Source organism: Serinus canaria, chromosome 15, assembly GCF_022539315.1.
Source record: "Serinus canaria isolate serCan28SL12 chromosome 15, serCan2020, whole genome shotgun sequence".
Taxonomy (NCBI): Eukaryota; Metazoa; Chordata; class Aves; order Passeriformes; family Fringillidae; genus Serinus; species Serinus canaria.
Window position 1 is genome coordinate 10,210,085 of NC_066329.1, and position 12,556 is coordinate 10,222,640.

A 12,556-nucleotide genomic window follows, 5' to 3' on the forward strand; every position below is an offset into this window, starting at 1 on the left:
TTTGTTGTTGTTGTTGTTGTCAGATCAGTTAAAAATTAATTCCAAAACTTCCCGATCCTGGGAATAAGAAAAAATTACGACTCAAAAAGGATCAACTGTAGCGGGAATTTCCCCCCACCCCTTTCATTGCCAACTTTAATCCTTGGGGGGAATTTTTGGGGGTGCTGGCGGCAGCTGGGAGCTGCATCCCCTTCCCGGCGCTGGCTCTGCTGTGATCCCAATCCCTCAGCATTCCCGGCTGTGGCACACAACGAGTCCCTCCAGGTGAGGAGAGAATTCCAAAGGGCTCCAGAGGAAACTCCCGAGGCTGATTAGGGCAGCACCTTCTCCCACATCTTTGGGAATCTCCACTCCCAAAGCCACATCCAGGGATGCGGGCTGGGAGCGCGGAATTTTCCGGGTGCCAGGAGAACCGGGGGGTGTCCAACACGTCCACGAGGGATCCTTCATCCCGCGGGGATCCCCATTCCCGGTGGGAGCTCAGCAGCCGGGGGAGGGCCGGATCCTGCCCAGGGATGGGCCGATCCATGCGGGAATCACATCCCTGTGCCCGGAGCCAGCCGGGATGGACACGGCTGGACCGCGGCGCTCGTTTCCATAGGAAACCAGGCTGGGAATGCTGCCTCAGTGCCAGCCCGGGGGGGCTGAGGAGTTGGTTTGTGCTATTTTAATCCTCCCGGGATCGTGTTCGGCCACGCAGCGCTCCCCCCCTCCGGCTAAACTTTGGGAATTGCGGGAATGGGGGGAGATGAGACCTCCCACGGGCTGGGCCGGTGGATGCCACCCCCTCCCCCCGAGGGCTTTACAAACTCGCCCATATTCCCCCCAAACCCGGCGATTCTTCCCGTTATTTTCTAAAAACAGGGATCTCCCCTCCCTCAGCAGCTCCCCAGGGGGTGTTGGCAATTCCAGATGCAATTCCAGCTCCCCTGATGGGATCGCCATGCCCTCCCCTGGGAGCACCATCTGTTGGAATAAACTTTGGCTTCCCAGGACCCTCCTGGGACAGCAAATCTATTTTCCTTATGGACCGTGGTGCAATAATGGAAGCCATTCCCAATCCCTGCTCCCAGAGATTCTGCACCAGGAGGATCCAATCCCGCAGGGATTTCAGGCTTGTTTTTATCCCAAAAAACATCGAGGTTATTGACAAGGGACTTTTGACATTGGCCTGAAGTGTCCCCAGATAAATCCCTACGTCAGGGACGCTGGATTTGGAGCCAGAGGTGATTGTGGAGGTTCCTGGCACCAGCCTTATCCAGGGAAACAGAGCCAGTGGCTCCCAGTGCCCAGCACGGGGGTGGATTTCACTGGAAAAGGGCAAACACTGGGTCCCCACCCCTGTGGGGACACTGGAGTGACAGTCCCCTCCTCTCCACCCCTGCACCCCTCATTTATGGGCATTTAAAAACCTTCTGATTACCTGAGGGCTGGGGACAAAGGGGATGCAGTGCATTACAGTATTGAAAATCTGCATCCAATCTCATTTGGGGGATTAGGAGGTGCCAGCACACACACACAAACAAAAAAAAGCTGGAAAGATCCTCAGCAGGAAGGTCAGAATCTCCAGTTTAAATGGGATGCCTGGTGCTGTTGTGCCCTGCTCCATAACGAGCCGGGGTGTGGGAAAACTAATTTGGGACTGAAGCCACATTTGGGGCCTTTTGGGAGTGGAAATTCAACTTTTTTTTTCAGCTGTGGGGTGCAGGGTACGGCTGAAAGGGAGTTTCTCTCCTGCCATTCCCATGGCAGATGCTGGAGCAGCATCCCAAAGCTTTTCCAGAGGTTTTGCCTCCTTCCCAAGGATGAGGTTGTGCTTGAGGTTTGGGTTATTGGGGAGGGGACATCCAGGGAAGGGCAGGATAAGGGGCCTGATTTCATTTCTTGGTGGATTGCTCTCCCTGCTGAGCTCCCAGGGTGTTCCTCTGCAGGTGGAAAATGTCCCTGCAATCCTGGTTTTCCTGGCTTGGAGAGCTGGGCTGAATTATCAGGGATTAAAAGTCAATTTATCAGCTGATTAAAAGTCAATCATTAGCAAATCTTGCACTGTCTTTGCCTCTGCTCCACCTGAGCCACGTGGGGCAGGAAAGGGAGCAAAGATCAGGAAAGTTGTGGAATAAGGAGCTCCTGCTGGCCTTTCCTGCTCTTCCTTTCCACATCCATTTTTCCAGCAATGCAGCCTGGGCAGGAAGAAGCTGGAATCACTGAAAAGGGGCTGAGCAGAGTTTTCCCGATGGGTTTGAATTGCTTTTAAGGACAAATTTTGGGATCTGGAGGGGTTGGAGGCAGGAGATCCCTGCGAGTCATTCCCAGGAAAGGCAGGGCCAGCCCCTGGCAGCCGCGGGGGAATTTTGGGAAGCCTCTCTTTGGAATGGGAAACCCAACAGCCTGTGATCCCCCTGGAGCTGCTGAAGGCTTTTCCTCACTCCTGGTATTCCCCTGCTCCCCCGGGAAGCAGCCACGGTTCCCTGGGAATTCCGTGAGCCTCTCCCAGGAAGGATTCCCGGAGGGCCCCACCTCTGCTGCCCTGCTTTTCCTTAATTAACTCATTAGGATGCCACTGACAGCCAGGTCTCCAGGGGGGAGCGCCTCTCCCGGAGCTGGCAGTGATGGATGTCCAATTCCCGCTCCCTGCAATCCCAAGAAACGCCCCGGGGCTGCAAACCCGGGGTCATTCTGGGGGAAAAAAATAGGAATTGGGATGATGTAATGCTCAGGCTTTTGTGGATGCTCACGGAGCTGGGAGTTTGGACACGGAGCTCTGGAGTCTTGGTATTGGTTTTGTGATTATTTGGAGAGGGGGGGGGATTAATAAAAAACCAAGCAAGAAAGAGGCAACCGTGTGGATTAAGGCTGGAAAGAAGAGGATTAAGGGATTGAAGGGAAAAGAAGTGCTGGGAATGCAGATGGAGGGGATGTTTCCCCTTTCAGCCACCCTGCCTGTGGGAAAAGGGGGGAAAAAAAAGGTTTTGATAAGCTCTTTAAAAAATTCATGAGGTTTCCAGCCCTGTGTTTGTTTATTTGTTCCCCAGGGATAAACTCCTGGAATACAACATCCCATTTGTCAGCAGGGCCTAAATCAGAGTGTCCTGCTAATAAATTATAAAAACCAACACTTTGGGATTGTGCTGCTGGCACAGGGTGGGAGGAGGGTGGGAGCATTTTGGGTCAGGAAAGAAAGATTTAGGGCAGGAGGGGATGCTCCATCCAACCTGGCCTTGGACATCTCCAGGGATCCAGGGGCAGCCACAGCTTCTCTGGGCACCCTGTGCCAGGGCCTCCCCACCCTCCCGGGGAAGGATTTCTTCCTGAAATCCAATCTAAATCTCTCCTTTTTTTGTTTAAAACCATCCCCCCCTTTGTTCCCAGCGGCACAATCCTCTCCCTAAACACAAAGCATTCCTTAAGCCAGGCAGGAATTCCCAAGCAATCGGTATTTTGCAATCCATGCCTCTGCCTCCAGCTGATTTTGGGCTCAGGGCTTGGTTTTCCAGAGCTGCTGAAACCCAAAATGTGATGGAGATTCCTGTCCTGAGCATTCCTGGTGCTCCACGAGGATGGGAGGCACATCCCATCCCCCCAGCCCCCCCTCACACACAGCACCTTCCCTTTACACCTCAAAAAGGGATCAAATTTCCATTTCTTCCCACTAATTCATGGATCTGGGTTTGTCTCCCACGTGTTGTTGTTGTTCCAAGCTGCCCTTGGAGCTCTGCAGGCACTGGGATGAGGCTGTGCCAGGTCCTGCCAGGAGAATCCATGGATCCATCACCAAACTGGAATTTCTTCCTGCCCTGCAAACTCAGGGCTTTTGGAGGAAAAAAAAACGTTTGAAGGAGGGAATTTTTGGAGGGATGAGGGGCTTGGATCAGTGAGGGGATCCCCAGCTGCACCCAGCCTGGAAGGGCAGCACATCCTGGATGCAGGGAAATAAATCCTCCAGCAATTCCTGGGAGCCTCAGGGATGATTAAAGCCCTGGGATAAGGGTGATGGATGTGGGGAAGGGCTGGAGCAGAGGCAGGGATGATGATCTGCCCTGACCTGGGCAAGAGGCAGCTCTGTAAATCCTCATTTATGGATGGGCAGGACACAGGGCAGAGCTGGGAGTTTTCCAGTGAACACTTGGAGTTTTGGAGGCTGTGGCTGCTCCTGGCATGGCCTCGGGGGTGCTTTTGGTCTGGATCAGGACATTCCCAGCTGGAGCAGGTCCCCAAACCCTGGCGGCAGAGCAGGTGTTTGGCTGGGGGGGAGCAGAGGAACCATCTGTGTGCACAGGGATCATCCTCACGCTTCCATGGAGCTGTGAATCCAGAGGCAAAGCTGCTTCCCGTGGCTTTGCCACAGGATTTTGGCTCTTCCCTCAGCTCTGGCTGATAAATGAGCTGTGAGCTGCTCCTCACCCTCCCTGGGGCACTCCAGAGGGGGAAAAGCTGGAGAACAGCGAGGCAAATCCAGATTTCTTCCAATGTGAAATGGAGAAACTCAGGGAGACCTTCCAAAATGCCCATTTTGGCCCCATTTTGCCATCCTCCTCCTCCCTTGGCAGCTCCTGGCAGACGGATTTGCTCTGAGGATGAGGAGCATCCCAGGGCAGGGGTGAGAGCAGTGGGATGGTGGGAAGGAGGAAGTGCCACCTCACTGTGTGATGGCCCCAGGCAGGGGTGACATCTCCCACAAAGCAGGAGGAGATCCCAGGGATTCCTGGGGGGGGTTCCATCCCCTCCAACTTCTCCTCCCTGGATCTGGAGCCCACGGAGCCCTGGAGCACCTGGAAAGCTGCTCCTGGCCAGAGAGCTCCCAGCACAACGATTCCCAGCCCTGGCCAAAGGCAGGAGATTATGGAGCTTTGGAGCAGGCACGTGGAATGGCTGTGTCCTACTTTTGGAGAGCGGAATCCAGTATTTAAAAGGAAAAAAAAAAGAGAAAAAGGCAGGTTTGTGGTGAGAGCAAATATAGCAACAGGATCTTGTGCTAGGAGTGACAAAGCCCTGCCAGGGTGACATCCTCACCACAGTGACATCCCCACAGCCTGGCCCATCCCCTGGGAATATGGAAAAGGGATTGTTTGTCCCCCAGAGTCTCCTCTCCCCACTGGGGAAGCATCTCCAGACACATTTCAGGCTGACAGGAGCAAGGACTCCTCTCCCTTCCCTGGGCATGAGCAGCCAAGCGGGTCCTTGGCAGTGTCCTCCCCTTTGTCCTTGGGATCCCATCCCTGCTCCTGCCTCTATTCCTATTTATGGCCCCATCCCATTCTCATCCCTCATTCCCCATTTAATCCCATCCCAGCCCCATTTCTCATCCCCATCCCAATCCCCATCCCCTCCAGGGAACTGGAGATTCCCCTCCCTGCCTGGGAGCCCTCCCCCACCAATTCAATGCCCAAACTGGAACCAATTAACCCCTTAATGGCCGAGTGGAGGCAGAGGGAGCTGGAGCAGCAGGTGCTGCTGGGGTGCATTCCCAGCCTTCCCCCAGGAATTCTGTGACTCAGCCATGGATTTTCTGCCTGTGCTCCATTATCCCTGATCAATAGAACAGTTATTACTTAATGGGCTAAAATTGTCATTCTGAGGGCCCAGATCTGCCTGTTCTGGCACTGCTAATTGGGGGGGGGGCTTAATGAAAATGTAAATCCAGGCCCATTAATCAAACAATTATTTGGGAACCACGAGACAGCCGGCGCTGAACCTAATTAAGAAATAAACAAAGTTAATCAGCGAGCAGAAAACATTTACTAATCAGAGAGGTGCGTTGTGAGCAAGAAACATCATTTATTAAACATTCCCAAACCTGCTCCTCTCCTTAGTAACCTGAAATTCTGGCTCCCAGGAAGGCCCATCCTGGGTTTATTAAAGCATTTGTTCTGCTTTAGGGTCCACTGGGTACTGCAGAACAGAAACTTATTACTCTGCCAGAAGAATAATTGCATCAATTTCAAATAATAGGGCCAAGGCCCCATTGGGGACAGGGGGTGGCACCTGATCCTGGGGCTGTTTGGGTTTAATTATTGGCATTTAGAGTCACGCAGCTCCAAAGTTAATTCTGATAAAAACAGAAGAATTGCAACGACACCTAAAGATGGAGCTGGTGACATTTCCTTTCCTGGAAAACCTGCTTGTCTGGGATGAATGGGAATACTCACTCTGAACCTCCTCCTGCCCAGGGTCACTTCCCATCACCTCCAATATTTCCAAAAATGGGAAAAGCTTCAGGTCCCTAAGCTGCTTTGCAGTTTCCCCTTTGACCCTGCAGTAGGGCTGGGATGTGGTCCTGGGATTTTATCCATAAATCCTTGCCTGGGCAGGATTCTGGTGCTCCCATCTCATTCCTGCTCCTTTCCACCTCCAGGATGGAGAGGAGTGGGGCTGAAAGCCCCCCTGGAATTGGGGGGGCTGGGAGGAGACCCCAGCCTTGATACCCCCAGTGTTCATCCCAATCCCTTTTTCCAGAGCCACAATTAATCCCATTTTCCCCCCAGCCAGGCTCAGCAGCTGTTTATCCAAAACCTCCAGCATTAGGTTAATGAGTCTCAGCAAATTATTCTATCCACAGCCTGGCTCATCTCGAAAATGGAGCAGGAATGTCAGCAGCTCCATCAGGAGAGATGGACACCAGAACCATGGGACAGCCAGTCCATTATCCCCCCTGGATATCCCACAACGTGCAACCTTCCAGGTGCTGCTCAGGACACCAGTCCCAGCTCCACTGGGGCAGGAACAGATCCACCAAGGACTAGAGATGGTTTTGGTCTCCATCCAATCCATCCATCCATCCCATCCATCCCATCCATCATCCATCCATCCCATCCATCCATCCATCCATCCATCCATCATCCATCCATCCATCCATCCATCCATCCATCCCATCCATCCAATCCAATCCAATCCATCCATCCAATCCATCCATCCCATCCATCCATCCAATCCAATCCAATCCATCCAATCCAATCCATCCATCCCATCCAATCCAATCCAATTCAATCCATCCATCCATGGGACAGACACATGGAGGACACAAAGCTGCAGTCCCCAGGCTCCTGCTTTCCAGTGTAGTGACAAACCCTCCATAGGGATTTGTCACCTATTCCTGCACCACACAATGCTGGAAACACTCCCTGGGAATCCACAGCCAAGAGGAATCCCCGGAGAGCAGCAGGATGCAAAGGGCAGGGACAGGGATGCTGCAGGGACAGCCCGGGGTGTCTGGGCTCTGCTCCAGCCCTGGGGACACCTGGACACGGTGACAAGGACCTCGGAACAAGGTTTATTTGCTTAGCAACCCCCGATTGCTCCTTGTCCTCGTGTCCTCACTCGTGTCCCCAAGGCCACCGCACCACTTGCATTCCAAAGGAGCAGATTTCCAGCACCAGCTCCACATCCTGGCCCATCCAACCTGGCTCCAACGCACAGCTTGGTCCTCCTGGGGAGGGGACACGCCCCGAGGGTGGGGATGGCATCGCCTGGAAGGGGGAAAGGATGAATTCCTGGCTCATTGCCATTCCAGGCGGCGGGAGGGCTGCAGAGCCTGAATTATTCAGCTCCAGGAGGGACCATTGGCCTCTGGAGCGAGAGAGGACTCGGGAAGCTGCACCTGGAGCTGGCTCCTGCAGCAGCGCCCTCCCTGCATCCCATCCCGGGGCTGCCTCACCTCCCGAGCATCCCAGCGGCTCCACGGATCGGGATTTGTCCCACGGATCTGCTGCCGTGAGCTCGGCACAGAGAGATCCACGGCGCCGGTCACGCCTGCCCTGAGGAGTGTCTGTCGAAAATATCTGAATAAAAAACTGGGGGGGATAAAAAAAGTGAATAAATTGCTGTGTTTGCTTTCCACGCTGAGAGACAAAGCTGTCAATAAATCAGTGGGGGTGTTTAAAAGGCTCCTTTCTAATGCTGAAATGCATCTGCGGTTCTTCCACAAATTCACCGGCATTTAAGGGTTGAGGAGGTGCAGATTTGGGCCAGCGCATTCCCCATCAGGCAGGGAGTGATTTTCCAGGAGCTGAAGCAAGGGGATGAATTCCCACCCCATCATCCCCCAGCCGGGGCAAACAAAATGTGGAGGGAGGAACCTGCCCCAAGTGTCCTAAAGAGGTGTCAGAGCCCTTTCCAAATATCTGGAGTGTAAATCCTCCCCATCCCAGGATCAGACCAGCATTCCCCAGCCGCGTCTGTCCCAAGATCTTGGCTGCGGCTGGTTGGCACCAGGGAAGGAATTTTAAACTCCATTTCAGCCTAAATCCTCAAATCCTCGCCTGAACTCCATGTCAGCGCACCCCACCTCCCTCTGCCTGTCTCCCCAGCCCCCGCCCGGGATCCTGACAACGGTTTCATGTCAATTAGGGAAAAAACACTTGGAAAACAAGCGGGGATGGATGAACGCAGCGCTGCCACCACCAGCAGCTGTCCCATGGATGGGTGGCCCCGTTGCCACCTCCTCCTGTCACACCAGTCCCGGGGACAGCAGCCAGTGGCCACTTCCACCAGCACAGGAGACTTCCCAGCACCACCTCTGCAGGACCACGAGATTCCAGAGGTTGGGAAAAGGCGGAGTGACCCCCCACGGGAGTTCCCGGCAGGTTCCCAACCTGTGCATCAGCACCTCCCCCGCAGCCCCGGGATGATTTCCAGGGCACCGACGCCGCGCCCGGGTCATTTTTCAAACAATTAAAGATAAAGAGGCCCGAGCACGGCTCGTGTTTCAGTGTTACCGCTGCTGCCAAATATCATCGCGTCAGCGGCCCTTGTAAAACAAAGGAGATCGATAAGATTCCCACCCCGGGAAAGCAGCTCCGGCCCGGGGTTATCCTGGAGCACCGGAGCCTGCCAGCTCCTCTGAGCCCTTCCCAGGGACCTGCTGGGCTTTGTTTTCCCTTTTCCAGGGTTTTTAATTCAGCAGCTTCTTCAAGGGCTTTGCTTCGTTCTTCTGTTTCCTCCGCCAATCCCAGAAAATATTGGGGTTGGAAAGGGAATTTAAAATTCGCCCCATTCCACCCCCTGTTGTTTTCCACTGTCCCAGGTTGCTCCAAGCCCCATCCAAGCTCACCCTGAGCCCTTCCAGGGATGGAAGGAGTGCGTTTTTCAGGGGTATAACCTACCTTGATTACACCTGGCAGAGCAGCTCTCCCTCAGGCAGGTTTCCATTCCCACTTTTCCTGCCGGTCTCCAAAGCCTTGTTTCCCTGAAAACTTTCCAGCTGCTCGATCACAGCCAATTTGCAAGGCCAAGACATTTCAAACACCCCGAGAGCAGCCGGGGATGAAAGGTGTGAGCTCCAGCAAGGTGAGAGCTCCTGGAAACTCATCCTTTGGGAGAGTTCTGGAGATAAGGCAGAGCCTGAATTCCCCCTCTGGAGGTGCCACCTGCCTTTAGAAAGGAGCCGGAGTCACAGGGAGCTGAATGACTCGGATTTTAAAAGGAAAATACTCTTTGTGAGAGGCTGAATAAAGCCCTGATTTGCCGAGGCTCTGGAGATCTTGGCACTCAGGGTTTCCATGACAGGGCTCTTATCAGGGAGATACCGATCAGCTCCCGGGCTCTGCCCAGCTGGCCCCTAATTAACGATGCTGACCCTCATCAGGCAACAAAGAGCAGTGACAGAGACACCCGCGAATTTCTCAGGCTCCTTCCCTCTCAAATTCGGCCCATCCTCTTTACAAGCACCCCCAAAGCTTCTCAGTGGCAATTCCCTTTGACCTGAACCAAATTAAATTCTTTTTTTTTTTTTTTGCTCCTTTTAGTCTGTCACAGCTTTTATTCCTCGGTTTGCTCGGATCAAGGCGAGCCTTTTTGTTCAGACAGCTTTTGAAAGGAGTTTGTGGGGATTTTTTTTTCCTAGCAAACCTGAGAAATCCTTTATCTCTGCAGCCCTAATGGATTCGGGGAGCTGCTCAGATCTCTGAAAGCAGAAAACTGCATTTTCCAGCCTCATTCCAGCTGCTCCATCCAGCTTGGAAGGCAGGTGCTGGCATCCCACTGCCTTCCAAGTGGGAAGGGGGCTTGCTTTCACTGCCCAGCATTCCCAAAATGTCCCCAAAGGAGCTGTGTCCGTGTCCCCCACACTGAGGGGGACCCCCACCCGCTGCTCCCCTGCTCCCATCCCACTCCTGCCAGGCCCATTTTCCACTCCCAGCTGATCAGAACCCACCTGGACTCCAGGAAAATGCAGTTTTCCAGCTCTTGGTGCAGCAGCAGGATGGCAAGGGCTGGATGCACAGGGCAGGGACTGGGGGAGGGAGTGATCCCCTTCCCACCCCTGTGGGTATGGGAATAACATCCCAGCTAAACCCAGCCTCTCCCAGTTTAGAGCCATTCCCAGTGTCCTGGACAGTGCTGCTCTGGGAAATGCAGTCCCCAGGAACAGCTGAGGTGAGCTCAGCACCACAGCCAGGCTGGGATGGAGCGGAGTTGGCTGGAAAACAACAAAACCATGGAAGCAAAGCCAGGGGATGATGAGAGCAGGGTGGAAAATGTTGGATTTGTGTGCTGGTTTCTAATGAAATGCCACTGTCCACACTGGGCAGCAGGGGCAGGTGCACAAATGATCCCAGCTGTGCCTGGCATTGAGTTCCCATCTGCTGGAGATCCCATCCCATCCCATCCCATCCCATCCCATCCCATCCCATCCCATCCCATCCCATCCCATCCCATCCCATCCCATCCCATCCCATCCCATCCCATCCCATCCCACCCCCCCACACAGGGGGCATCCCTCACTCTGACTCCACCTCCTGGGCTCTCTCCCAGTACAAACCAGTCGCCACTGTGCCCAGTTAATATTCAAGCTGGGCTCAATCAGACTCCCTTTCCTTTTCCCATTCCCTTCCCGTTATCCCACGCTACTTTTCTTGGAGTGTGGAGTCTGATGGAATCTGGGATTTGTGGCAGCTGCAGACCACTCCTCTCTCCAGTTACTCTAAGTTACACTCCCATTCTGCACTAAAAAAAAAATTGTATGGATTTTTCTTCCCCAAAAAAGGCAGGAAATTCTCAAACCACTCCAACACAGCTCCGTATTTCAGGCACAGGAGGGGCTGAGCATCCCCTGAGGGTCTCCACTGCCCTCTCCCACTCAAGATCCAACATTCCCCTGTGGAAAAAAACCATCCCAAACCCCAGATTTTCCCTCCATGGCCTCTCCAGATGCCAGCAGGACCCTCAGCCTGCAGTGGCCAGCAGCCCAGAGGAGGTGGTAGCCACGCTCTGGGCACTGGGGTGGGAACAGAACCATTTATCTGAGGCTGAGGACTGATGAGATGAAAGCCATTGATCCCAGCTGGTAATTACATTGTTATCTCTGCCCTGGGAGATAAAGAGATTTCTCCCTGCTGGCTTTTGGAAAAGCTGGGCTCCAAAGCGGATAGAGGAGGGATTTATTTGTTTGAGCTCCTCTGTTTTTTAAGTGAAATGTTAAAGAGGAAAAGCTTGGTTTATTTATTTCAATTTTTTTTCCTCCCTGGAGATGGGAAGCCAGGGAAGGTTTCTCTCCAGGATCAGGCAGGAGATGAGGAGAGCTCCATAAAATGGGATTTTTAATGAATTATCCCACAGGAGGTAATCAGGAAACAGCACTGCTGGGTCAGTGGGGGCTGCTGTGACCTCCTGGAGCCACAGGAGCCTTGGAGAGGAGCCACTTGGCCACACTGGGATTCACAGGACTGGGACAAGTCCCCAAGCCTTTGCCAACACCTCCATCCCATGGCTTTTCTCCAGGGATGGTCCTGGCCCCTCTCCCAGACCAGCCAAGGACCTGCCTCAGGTCCTGGCAGCTGCCAAAGGTGATGCTGCCATCCCCAATTCCCAAACCCCTGGATGAAGAACAAACTGGAACTGATTTCCCAACCAGCACCAGGACGAGAATCCAAATTTTGGCTTCTCCAAAGGTGCAAATCCAATTAGCACAGGAGGAAAGGGGCTGGGAGAGCAGAATGGTTCAGGTGTGCTGAGCTGGAATTAAAACTGGGAAGGCACCTCCAGAAGCAGGAGATTGAAAGGATGGTCCTGGAGGAACCCAATCTGCAATTCCTTCTGGAGAGGCTGAGAAGAAAATGGGAGGAGAAATAGGAATTAGAGGGAATAAATGTGCCTCTCTTATTGCCATGGATTTGAGCAGAATCCCTCTTTGGAATAAATTTCCAGGCAGGAATTCACAACCAGCCACGGCTGGAGCTGCCTCATCCACAAACACCACAGCACCTTTATCCCTGGGAATCCTCATCCCAGTCTTCATCTGAGGCTGGATGGTCTCTGCTGGGGCCTCCTGGGTTGGGTTTCTTGGCTGGGGGGTCTTGGATGGGACTGGAATTCCTCCCCTGGGATTTCTCTGCTGTCCACCCGCTGGGCAGGAAACGGGAAAGAGGAGGGAAAATCAGTGAGAAGAGCACAACGCTGGAAAACAAAAACATCAAAAACAAGTTAAGGCTCAATTTTAAGGCTGCTGGGAACGTTTTTTTCCCAGAGAACAAAATCTCAATTCTTCCCTGCCGCTGAAGGTTTGAGCGTTAGGAGCGATTGCCCCCAAAAATTCCCCAAATTCCTGGAAAAATCGGGACATCCT